General features: G+C 40.4%; 1 protein-coding gene across 6 annotated transcripts in view; it reads right to left on the bottom strand.

Annotated features, from left to right (window-relative positions):
• Window positions 1–6065, bottom strand: part of BACH1 (BTB domain and CNC homolog 1) — a 31417-nt gene extending 25352 nt beyond the window's left edge. For 2 of the 6 annotated variants that reach the window (XM_054384916.1, XM_054384957.1), the window contains exon 1: window positions 5841–5942. The gene's annotated coding sequence lies outside the window, so the exon portion shown is untranslated. Of the gene's footprint in view, window positions 1–788; window positions 1310–5245; window positions 5283–5840; window positions 5943–6048 lie in introns of those variants that run through there. The other 4 variants (XM_054384924.1, XM_054384932.1, XM_054384949.1 and 1 more) reach the window with 3 other exon arrangements.
• Window positions 6066–12109: the final 6044 nt, after the last annotated feature.

Here is a 12109-nt window from a genome sequence, read left to right as displayed (position 1 = left end):
AATGTTTCAAGTGCCTGTAAAAATACCAAATCAGAGCATAGAAATAAATCCATAGACATCAATAATGATTATTTCTTTACTACTTAGAAGGCTTGGAGTTTCAGGAAAGGCATAGCTGATTTGCCAAACTTAAAATTACTTGGTTGTAAATCTAAGGATCTGGAAAAAGAAACTCCAGTATCTAATGCTCACGAAGATACAATGGGAACCCACAGGAATTTGGATTTAATCCAGTCTAGCATACAAACCTAATGATTGTCTGTGAGTCACTGTCAAATAAAAAAAAAAAATAAAAAGGACTGCACTTTGTTACCATCATCTGCAATACATTTAATAGCAAATGAGGCAACAAATTAGCACAAACTGATTTGTGGTGGTTATGTCTTAAGCTCTAAAATGCTGCTAGCAAGAGCTAAGCAAAAATACACAAGCTACAAGAGTTACATCCTATCAAGTCCATGCTTTCTTCTGAAGAGCAACAGCCTTTTGCTTTTTTACAAACACTCAAATCCATTTCAGATATTCCTGAAAAGGAGAGCTAATCTTTTATTCCTAGACTCAGATACCCCTTATGTGGCTCTATCATCATAATTAACTCTGCCTACCCATATGTTCCCCCACCCCTAACTTTCTGTTACTATAGATTTCATGTAAATGATTCAGCCCAAAAATTAATCAATTTACCTGTGTACGAGTGCTACTGTGATTACTACAGAGAACCGATACCCAGTATAGTATTAGCAAATGGTTGTTCAGTAAGTAACGACTAAGGAACAGGATTTGCTTACCTTTTACATTAAAACTATTGAAATCAAAGAAAGCAGAGTGAGGCTCCCCTGTGGTAACTGCAGAACTCAGGTGGGACCCCTTTGCTGCCACTCCTATCTGAGCTGGTTGAACTTGGACATCCAGATGCAATTTCAGTTCTGATCACAATCGTGATAAAGCTAACCAGATCCACAGCAGCCAATAAAGGTCTGCTCAGCTATCACCATGCCTGTAATATACCTGTAACTCTTTAAGCACTTTAAATACCTGAACAGTTGGGAAAAAGGACCCAAAAAAGATTGGAGGAAACAAATTTCAGGTGCTATTCCTGAATTCCAGCAGATCACTTATGTCTGTCAGTTCCCTTACGGTGGACATTTAAATTTACTTTGTCCTAAAAAAAATTCCATCCACAAAGGCAAAGGACAAAGGGAAAAATACAGTATTGCTAAAACAAGACATTTTGAATATGAGACAATTTATTCAAAATACACTGCCAAGGCTTTTTGCTAAAGTTTGATATCTATGTCCTTGCCCCCAGCTACCTCTCCTTTTAAGGAAATAGTTACGTTACAGATAAATGCCTACAGCACTTACTAGCTGCTGATTCACGTTATGCTGACAAGGAATGAGCAAGCATTTTAGTGTTCATGTTTACTGTGTTTATTGCTTCTCCAACTTTAGTTCAGAAAGACTTTAAAAGTAAATAGTAATATAAAGGCAAAAAGCTTTGCTTCATAAGAACAATGCTTTCTGTGCTAAAAAAAATAAATCTTATCTGCGGATGATTAGCACATTCGTAAATAAAATTCTAGATTGTATTCTTTATTAGACAAAACGCCTGCATGAAACTGTTGACAGCTAAACTACATAAACGAATTTTTGGAAAATGATGATGTTGTATTTAAGCAACGCGATCCTCACCACAGCATTTGGATTTTTACCAAGTCACAAAAAAGGATTAAAAAGAATCATGGAAAGTCTGGCAAGTTTTAAGTCTGTGCTGAGAGTCTTAATTAATTTTCCAGGTTTTACAAGCTATATGAGAACTTGGGGTAGAGACTATGTAGTGGAACCTGAGATTCCTAGCAGTCACAAGACTCCAGAAGCTAGGATTTTAAAGAAAAAAGCAAAGGATTGACTCTGTGTAATCAGATTTTCCACATAGCAGGGGTGTGAATAGTTTCCCTCAGATGATGATACAAAGCAGTCCATATCAAAGCCAGAAAATTATATTACTGCTTTGCAGCTTACCATTATTTTACACAACACTAATTGTTTAATTTCTGCATTAGGAATAAAAAAAATTGTGTTGAGGGATCTGGTTTGTTTCACTGCCAAAAAATTAAATAGGACTGAAGGGACTTCACAGACTTCTTTGCAGTGAAGTCCCATCACTTAAAATCCTTCAGTTCTGCTGGTATTCAAACCAAGTTACTCTGGGAAGATAACAACATGCCTAAAGGCCTAAAGGCATAGTTCACCTGAAAAAAGGAGCAACAAAACGAAAAAACAAAAAACAAACAAACAGAAAACCCACCAACACAAACCACAAGGAAAAAAAAACTACAACCAAACAAAACAAAAACCACCAATGCAAACATCTAACAATAAAAGAACCTCCCACAAACAAAACACCCCCAAAATACTGGTAGATTTTTTTTCTTTACGTAAGAACTAGGTTAGATAGCAAAATATTAACTTAAGATAAGGGGTAGGCCAGAATAATGTAGAATAACATCTGCTGTCAACTCTTGCCTTTACTTGAAGGACAGATACCTTCGCATTTATAGCTACATTCTAGTCCTCGTCACAGTTAAATCACATGAATTCTTTTAATTACTGTCAGAATCCATTCACATGTCAAACTATTTGTAATGGATACTAAGTTAACCATTTGTGGTGCTATTATATCTCACTCTAACTTAAAAGGACAAAAAATAACCTGAAAGAAGTGAGAAGCAAATATATTGGTAAGTCAAAGAATACAATTTTTGGAAATTATATTCATAATCTTGTATCTAGTATCAGCTCTCTAACTCCAATTTGATTCCACAACTATTCTTCACAGTACAAGAAACTCAAAATTCTATGAGTTTTTAAGACATAAATCAGAACAAACCTCAGAAACATTTCTATTAGAATAGAAAAGCACAGGCAAAATTCATATAACGAAATAAAGATGCAGAAGACCAGATTTCAGATGGTAATTCCAGTAAAGGATCTTTAGTAAATCACATAAAACTACATTTCATTTATCCCATTAAGATACTGTAGACTATTTCCTATCTAACATATGATGTTAAAAGACATGGGCTTATGGCCTTATCCACTTTTGGGATAGTACCATATAAAAGAAGTGCAAACAGGGATAGCAAATTATTAGTCAATGGGCCAATACTGGATACAAAACAAACACCTACAAACATTATCTTGACAGTTCAAATGAAATAATTAAATTATCTCATCATGATTCCAGAGATTAGTTCAATAATTCTTTAAGATGCAAACTCTTAACGGCACTTTGAGTGACTGATACCTCTTCCAGTCTGCAAAGTACATCAGTTATTTGTATTTCACCAATGCTGCTAAAGTCAGTTTGCCCTTCATAGTGTACTTCGTCCTCCTTTTCTTCAGTATCTGACTGGTCAGCTGTGAGTTAGCAGGTCAGAATAAGGCTCAAGTATATACAACACTAAAGTTTCTCTTCGTGTTACTTAAAAAGAACAAAACTTCCTTCCACATTGAAAAGCACCTTAACTGAAAAACACAGCATACTACCAGAGATGGAGTTACTTAAGTGATACAGCCTATAATTTCTTACAGCAAAGTGAACCTTTCTATTCTTTTTCCTCTCTGCATGGGGCAGCAGGGAAAGTTGCAGGTGGTTGTCCTCATACAGTAAGCCCACTGTGGTCATACTAGGATGAATTCATGCACTTAATGGTTGTTTCAGCAGTTATTTTTTGCTAACTGAAGATTTTGTTGCAACCCACATTTGCATCAACATGTTACCTATGGTTTAGGTTTAACTAACAATGGCATATAAACAGAATGTATGCTATAAATGCCAGAAAGCTTTTTTACCACCCCTAAAACCTCTTCTTGAAACTTACACTGGCTGAATTGTAGGGGCAACTCAGACACATACAGAACCATCTGACTGACCTACAGCTCCTCTCCCCACACCAGACAGCCTAGTGAGGAAGAAAGACTGGTCTATGATTAAGAGGAAATCTATGAAGAATTAATATCAACACTCATAAAATTTGGAAGGCTGGGAGGCACGGGTGGAAATGACAAGCAGACTTGTTGAGCTACGCTTCCCTAAACCGTAAGGCAAAGTTATCTGGGACTCACACAACTCATGCAAAGACATGTTTGTTCTACGCCCAATGAGAGAGCCACCTGATCCAAATGATCAGGTAAAGGGTGTGGGTTTTAATGCTAGAAAATTCTTATATTAACATAAATGTATTACTGTTCAACATATCCTTAAAGATTTTAGAACCTATTAAAAACAAGCATATAATGAGCACACAAAAATCTTGCACGTTTTTTAGTCTAAACCACTCAAAAATACAGCAGATTGAAGTTAAATCTCTACTTTAGCATTTTGATTAGAATCAGGAGTACGCTAGTGAAGCAAACCACTCAAACATTCCATTTAACTGTGCTTTCACTCACTTTACAACACAGACTTGGACAACAGTAGGTTCTTTTTTAGACTAAATTAAACCAGGAACTGTACTCTAAAAGTACTTCTATAGAAGTCCCAATACTAAAGGGTTCACTAGAGTTAGCTCAAAGGAAGCACTTCTGAAAAGCACACAATACTTTGAATATCCATACCCTGTTTTCAGGGACAACCATTTCTCTCTGCAAATCATCCACTTCTCAGTCATTTTAATTTGGATTCACCAAGTTTGACAGAAATACACTCTTTCGTTTTCTCTTCAACGTGGTGTAATATTTGAGGTTAAAGAACTGGCTCTATTACTGAAGTATTCAGAGAGCTGTGCAGCCCTAATTTACAATGCATTTGGACTGTAATTATTCCATTGTTACAGTAAAATGTTTTTCACACGCTGGAATTGCCTTCCTGAACTGCCTCAAATTAATGTGTCTATCAAAAGTAACCACATGATGAAACTGTAGATACAGTTATCTTCACTTCACTGCTAGAACACTTGGGGTTTTTTCCTTTATTAATTTAATAAATAGGAAGAGACTCCAGTTGTGTATGAATTCAAGATTACAGTTACATTACCATACTAAAATAAAGAATGTAAATATCATTTAACAAAAAAGCTGGCGACAGTTCTGTTAAAGTACAACGTTTTCAGCATGCCAAGTACCTCACTGTACAGAACAAGACAGACGGGATCTGTACTTCGTTGTTTACGGTCTAAAATAAATCTGTCCCCGGCTCCCACAAAAGGTAACAAACACTAAACACATCAGTTGCACGTCTCACCCAGGCAAAGCGGGGTTACCGCCGGATTTCCAGCAGGACTCAGCTGCCCCTTTCACACGGAGCCAGGGGCCGCGGCGTGGGACAGTCACGCCTGGGTCACTGGAGCGCACGGGCCCGTGGGCATCCACGGAAGCCGGGGACGAGACACCGAATAATGACTGAACGCCCAAGCGTTGGGCGCCCAACGCTAAGGGGACTGGGGGGAGGGGCGGGGCAGATGGACAATACCTGAAGCAGAGACCAGGAGAGGGGGAGCCGGGGCGTCACCCGGTGCCCAGCGCTGACAGGGCGCCCCCGCGAGCACCATACCTCCTCTACTGCCCTCGCAGTCCTCGCCCAGGGTCCGGGTGCGCCCGGCCCCGCCGCGGCGGGACAGGCCACTACGCCGGCCGCAGAGTGGCGGGGAAACGGGGCGCCAGCTGACTAACACCGCCCCTATGAGCGCGCTTGAGGCTCCTCCACCCTCTCCCCCCCTCTCTACACGCCCGACTAGTGCTACCCTCACCCCACCAACCCCTTCAGCCTAACGGACACCGGACGGACGCGAGCCCGCGAGCCCGCGCGCCCGCTCTCAACAGCAACCAGCTCAGCTCACCTTAGTACCTGCTGCCGCTTCATCTGCGGGCCAGTCGGCCGAAGGGTACCGCCTCACTCCTTTCCTCCTCCCGCTCCCCCGGGCCCAGCCGCTCCTGGACAGGCTGCGGCCCAACTGCGGCGCGAGCGGTCAGGTGACTCCCAACAACATTACCCGCCTGCAGCCCCTGCCCCCCGCCTCTGCTCCTCCGCGCGCACACCCCGCTCACCGATTGGACGCGGTGCTCCCTGCCGACGCGCAGCCGCCCACATCTCTGTTCAGTGCGCACGCGTGGCACCGCTCCCAGGGGCAACGCCGGGCCCTGTTGCCCGCCTCTGGTACCATCGGAAGCGTCCCCGCTCATCGGGGCAGCTTTGAAAGCCGAGGTGGCGGCGGGGGATTGGCATGGGCGTTGGGCGGGCCTTTCTCCGCCTCCCTGAGGGGAAGGGTCTTCGCGGGTGAAAAGCTGTAGGTACTTCTGCAGGACAGCTCTTGCTGGCTGGAAAGTGCTGGTTACCGTGTCCGCCCCCACAGCCGAGTAGTTGTCGCCTCCTGTGTTGCATAGAGTAGGGGGCGTGACGGGGCGAAAAGGGCTTCTTGTGCTTTACTTTTGTAAAACTCACATTCTTTTAAAAACGTGGTGCGAGACATGTGCTCGGAATTACCGTCAATTAACAGGCTTGACTAATAACGTGATTCCTTTCGTGCCGGGAAATGTTAAAGTAGCGTTTTGTAAAGGTACCATTCTGAGAGAGTTTTTGCCGGTGTCACAGACTTCCTCAACGTTAAGTGTGTGGTCTAAAATGTTTTCTGGTAGCTCAAGCTGGGTTGATGTGAAGGTGATCTGGATGCGTCATACTGATGACCGTCCTCATCTGTGTCTGACTTGTCATCCAGCTATCAAGCGCTCTGCACTGCTATGTACGAGGAGATGTCAAGGCAAAAAAATACTGTGGAGCAAGTTATGGGAAAGAGATAGCCTTCATCTGCCAACAGACAGACCAGTGCTAGAACTGAAAGTGGTGTGGTGTTACTGTTGGGCTAGTATCATTATTGAAAGGCATGCCCACTGCTACATCTATGTAACTTGTGTACTGTTTTCAGGTCCTGACAAGTATTTTCACATGATGCTATGATCTACATGTACACATTCAGTCTAAGATAGCTCAGAGAGTATCTTAGAAACTGCTGTGGTGTGTTATCCTGGTGAGGACCTGAACATTTTCAGTATTTCTAGGCTTTGGTATATACTTGTCTCCTCCAAAGCAACTTAAAGTAGTAGTGAAGTCTTTCCTTCAGCTGAAAAGAACAAGAGGGCAGCTCCTTCTCCCCAGTGACACCTTGAAGGCAATGCAACTGACTGAAAGACAGAAAGAACTTCTCTGCTTTTGTATATTAAAAAGAGAAAAATGCCCTGTTGGCCAGATCAGAGGAAGGGTAAACTCCATGTACCTGTTTATTCAATGACACCACTGAGGGCAACCTCCTTCCAGAAGCTGCATATCCTGAATCAAGCATTAAGGGTGACAAAAGATGCACTGCAAGAATACTACTGGGAACTTCTTTATTATTAAACTTTAACAAAGCATAACAATTTTGTTTACGTTTGAATTATAAGATTACATTTATGCCTCATAAAATAAATTAAAGCAGATACGAAACCTGGTCTAATGGAAGGTGTCCCTGCCAATGTCAGGGGGTTGGAACTAGATGATCTTCAAGATCCCTTCCAATCCAAACCATTCTATGAATCTATGAAACATACAATCTGTGTTACACTGTATTAAGTGTCATGTAACTTTCTAAAGCCGCTTATACAAGTAGGCATTTTAAACAATTTTAACCTTCATGAGAATTTATAGGGAAAGTATGAGGAAATATCTTACTGGTAATATTTAGTAACTAGTTGTGTATAAAAGAGGAGGGAGTTCTTTCTGTGTTTGGGTGTAATGAGTGACCTTGCATAAATCAGAAAGAGATGAAGCCATGCAGAAAAATGCTTATGTTTCAAAATCATGGAGTGTTGGGAGCATACTTTTATATATGAGTTTACTCCTACATGTATTACTTCTCTTTTCTGCAAAGATATTGTCATTACGATGGTACTGCTAATAGAGTTCTTTTATTTACTTTCGGTGGCAAGCGAGTTAGAAATTAACACAGGTCAGAGGGCTGAGGTTCTAGGACTGATTCCACCCCTGCCCAGTGAACGAAACAGTTTCATTTTCACAGCGAACTAGAACTTTTAAATAGCTTTCTTCAAAAGGCCTTATTAAAACTGATAACAAATATAACATTCTTGCTACTTAACTAATTTGTTTGTTAGCTGAAAAGAGGATTCTGAGTGTTTGGGTTGTTTTTTCTATGTGGAGAGTGGCTGCATTTCAGAGGAAGGCTTCACTTCTCCTTGAATCATTTCTAAGTTCTTTAGACTCCATTTTGTAAGGTGCATTTTGTTAGTATTTCTTTGTCTCCATTTCTTTACTCTTCTTCATTAGCATCCAAAATAAAAATGACAGGCCAAAGCACTGTAAAAGCAGATGTGCAACCACACCTCAGCTTACTCAAGGGTTCCCAGTTGCTGCAGGCTCTGAGAACTCCTAGTACTTTGAAAATTGCGCAAGCAGATGGAAAAGGCTGAAAAATAAAAGTTATCTTTTCCTCTTTTGGCAAATACAAGATAGACATTAACACCATGTCTAGATCTGCAGTAAGTGGAAGTTTGTCTTTTTGTTGCAGCTGCTCTAGTGCTTGGCACATAAATGTAGCTGTCTTGTAAAGTGATGTACCTTTCATTTTATTTTTATGTGAGCCTGGATTCTTAGAGTCTGTTGTGGGATAATACAGGTGAGTAACAGTTGTATTTTGTAACTGGCAATCATTCTAAACAAAAGCAACATCCACAAAGCAAACAGTCTACTGTGTTGGCAGTACATGAGATTAGTCAAGCAATGCTTTCTCTGAAAGGCTTGCAACAAACAGGATTATATACCCATATGATCATCCATGCTAACAGCTGGGACAAAAAGTGTTGCACCTACACCATGCTGGAGCTAGTGAGGCAAAGAAGGCATCAAATCAAAACGGGTGCCGAAAGACTATAAAGAGCAACAGCAGTATAAATGATGGGACCAGACAAAGGATGGAAGATTATTGCTGAATTATGAGTGAATCTGGATATTCAGTTACTAATTTTAAAATACATGTATGTATGGGTTTGCTTGTTTATTTTTTTACACTGATCTTGCAAACATTCTCTGAAGTAAGATGCCTTTGAGGTGAGATTGCCTCTCCTAGTTTCTTTGGGAATTCTCTGACAAATATATTCATGTATATTTCTGCTAAAGGAATAAACTGCATCCAGTACTTTGTAAATTGAAATAACCCCTTTGACAGTTCTCTTCACGCAACTATTATTCCTGTGTTTATACAACTCTCATATTTTGATTAAGCAAGAAATTATTAGTGGACCCAGTTGTATTATAACTTGAGCATCTGAGATGTTTTTAAAATCTCACACAGGATTTAGCAAAATCATTTATCATGGAAGGATGGTGGGATTCTCTCTGCCATTCATACACTCATGAAGAGTGTATTGAGCAAAATTCTGAGGCTTTCAATTTTTATAAAGGCTAATCCAGATTTTCCTTCTCTGACTGGTCAATAACTGCCTTTCACCTCATTAAGAAAGCAGTATTTAATTCTTTTTAGTTATTGGTCAGTACACTCAGAGTGTCATTACAAAATAATATAAGCAATCTGTTACCAAAAAAATTAAGGAAAACTATTTGATAATGATATCAACTTAGTACCTTTTTGCTTGAGATTTGAATACTAACAGTTCTTAAAAATTATGGATACTGAGGGGTCTTGAACACAAGTCCTATGAGAAATGGCTGAGGGAGGTGGGGTCGTTCAGCCCGGAGAAGAGGAGGCTGAAGGGAGGCCTCATTGCTCTCTACAACTGTCTGAAAGTAGATTGTAGTGAGGTGGGGGGGCTGGCATCTTCTCCCTGACAGGATGAGAGGAAATGGCCTCAAGTTGCACCAGAAGAGGTTTAAGTTAGATATTAGGAAAGATTTCCTCACCTGAAGGGTCAAAGGGCACTGGAACAGGAAAGTGTTTTAGTCATCATCCCTGGAGGTATTTAAAAGACATTTGGATGAGGTACTTAGGAACATGGTCTAGCAGTAGTACAAAGAAAGATGTTGAGTTATGGTTGGTCTCAATAATCTTAAGATGTTTTCCATCTAGGCAATTCTACGATTCTAAATTTCTAGGTTGCTCTTTGTTTTCTATAACTTACAGTTCTCATGCCCTTACATGTTTGTAATTCCTAATCTCCTTGTACTCAGATATGAAGAAAGCAGCTCTAAGACAACTGTTTAGTTGGTAAGAATTGAGTTACAGAAACACAGGATATTTTCAATGTTTAATCATAAGAACTTAAAATGCCTCCCACTAGATTTGAAAGGTATGGTTTTATTCTGGTCTTTCACTTAAGATTTTTCTGGGGAAGAAAAGGGAACAGAAGAGAGAAAAAAAATAAAAAGAAAGAAAGCAAATGGAGCTCTGATGTGAAGGTTGGCTACCAAATTTTGGATTGCGCCCACCAAGAAGGGGTCTTCATCTCTTGTTCCCAATCCTAGGGATAATGCAATGCTGGCTTCCCACACAATAGGGAATTAAATTATGGCATAATGGCTTGCTCCTCACACAAAGACTGAGGAACCCAGTACTTGTCTCACTGAAATCAGATGTAACTGGGAAGAGGAAAAATAAAAATGTTAGTCCTTTTTTTTTTCCTGAAAAAGAGAAGTAAAACCAGCAAAAAGAAGATCTGGGAGCTAAGCTAAAAAAACAAGGAAGTAATATCTTCCTGCAGATTAATAATGAATGTTTTAAAGATAAAACAATATAAAAATTCAAGTGATAAATACATAATTAGTGATGATAATAACAAATAGAAGAAATCAACAAAAAATATTCCCCTTTTTTCTGCTACATTGACAACAATGGGATTTTGAGTCCTGTTACATCAAACGCTGTTACTTCCCTATGAAGCCTGGCAGTAGCTGTCTATTTGCTAGTGTTATTTATTGCTTCTGGCACAGAGGATGCATCAGCCTCAGCTCTAGTCTACATGTGGGTAATGGCCCAGAGAGATGACAGTGGTCTAATCTCTGGAGGCTAGTCATGTTGATTAAAATAAGGAGCATTTAGGGTCTCTTTAATATTGTGTCTGATCTTTTCTGCCCTTATGCTCTTCCTGTGCTGAAGCTAGTTTCATACCATAGAAACTTGGCTAATACATTCTTCAGAAGTAATTTGCAACATATGCTAACTCTCCATATGCCATATCTCTCCTTAAAGGTGAGATTCATCTCATGGATCTTTATCCACCCAAAATTTAGCTATGTACCCTAAGCTACTTACCTAGGGTGCAGCAAATGGAACTAGACAGGCATCTCCATGGGGGAATTTTTCTCTTCCTGTGGTAGGTGTCTGAGACAGATGTGATGAAACTACTTTTGGAGATATGTGTCTCAAGCCTTTATCTGTGGTGGGAACCTGGATAATTGAATTAGGCTAGAGGCATAACTCTCAGAGGACTATGCATTAATTGAATCTGTGCTTCCATACTTTCTGCAGGATGTTTGGATCAGAATCCTCTAGAATAAAAGTGCCATGGAGTCATTACAAAATAGAACTGGTAAAGGTCCATCTTCCTTTCATCATGAAATGTCTATTTTTTTCTTTTCTGCCTGAGCAGGACACTTACTTCTGCATCAGAAGAGGATTTCTGTCTTGGCCCCTTACCTGCTGATTAAGAATACGTAAGGAATCCAGTGGTTTTGGCTGTAAGACAAATTAGTGCAGAGATCACCACAGTAAATCAGGTGTAAAAGACAGGCAGTTGTTCTAGACATACCAGGTTTACATATATAGATTGAATGCCCTGCACGTGGGGAATAGTAGGACTGATGCTTTCCTGGAAGCACTGGCCGCAGTGTTTCCAGCAGAAATTTGCATTCATACATGTGCAGCACTTCCAGTATTTCTCCAGAGCAGCAGATTTTCTGTGCATATGTACAGCGGCTGTGTTGCACATCTGCAAGACATGCATGTGGTGATGAGAGATGCAGTGGGAAAAGATCTCACCTGGGACTGATTTGGTCTCTCCAAAACAACTTGATTGAGCTCATGGCCTCCTTCTGGCATACTCTTGCACCTGTTGACACCATGAGCTGTGTCAAGACGTAGCGTCATCCTGGCTTCATAGGGCAGAG

This window comes from Indicator indicator, chromosome 1 (genome assembly GCF_027791375.1).
Source record: "Indicator indicator isolate 239-I01 chromosome 1, UM_Iind_1.1, whole genome shotgun sequence".
NCBI classification, from domain to species: Eukaryota; Metazoa; Chordata; class Aves; order Piciformes; family Indicatoridae; genus Indicator; species Indicator indicator.
This window is presented reverse-complemented; position numbering and strand designations above follow the sequence as displayed.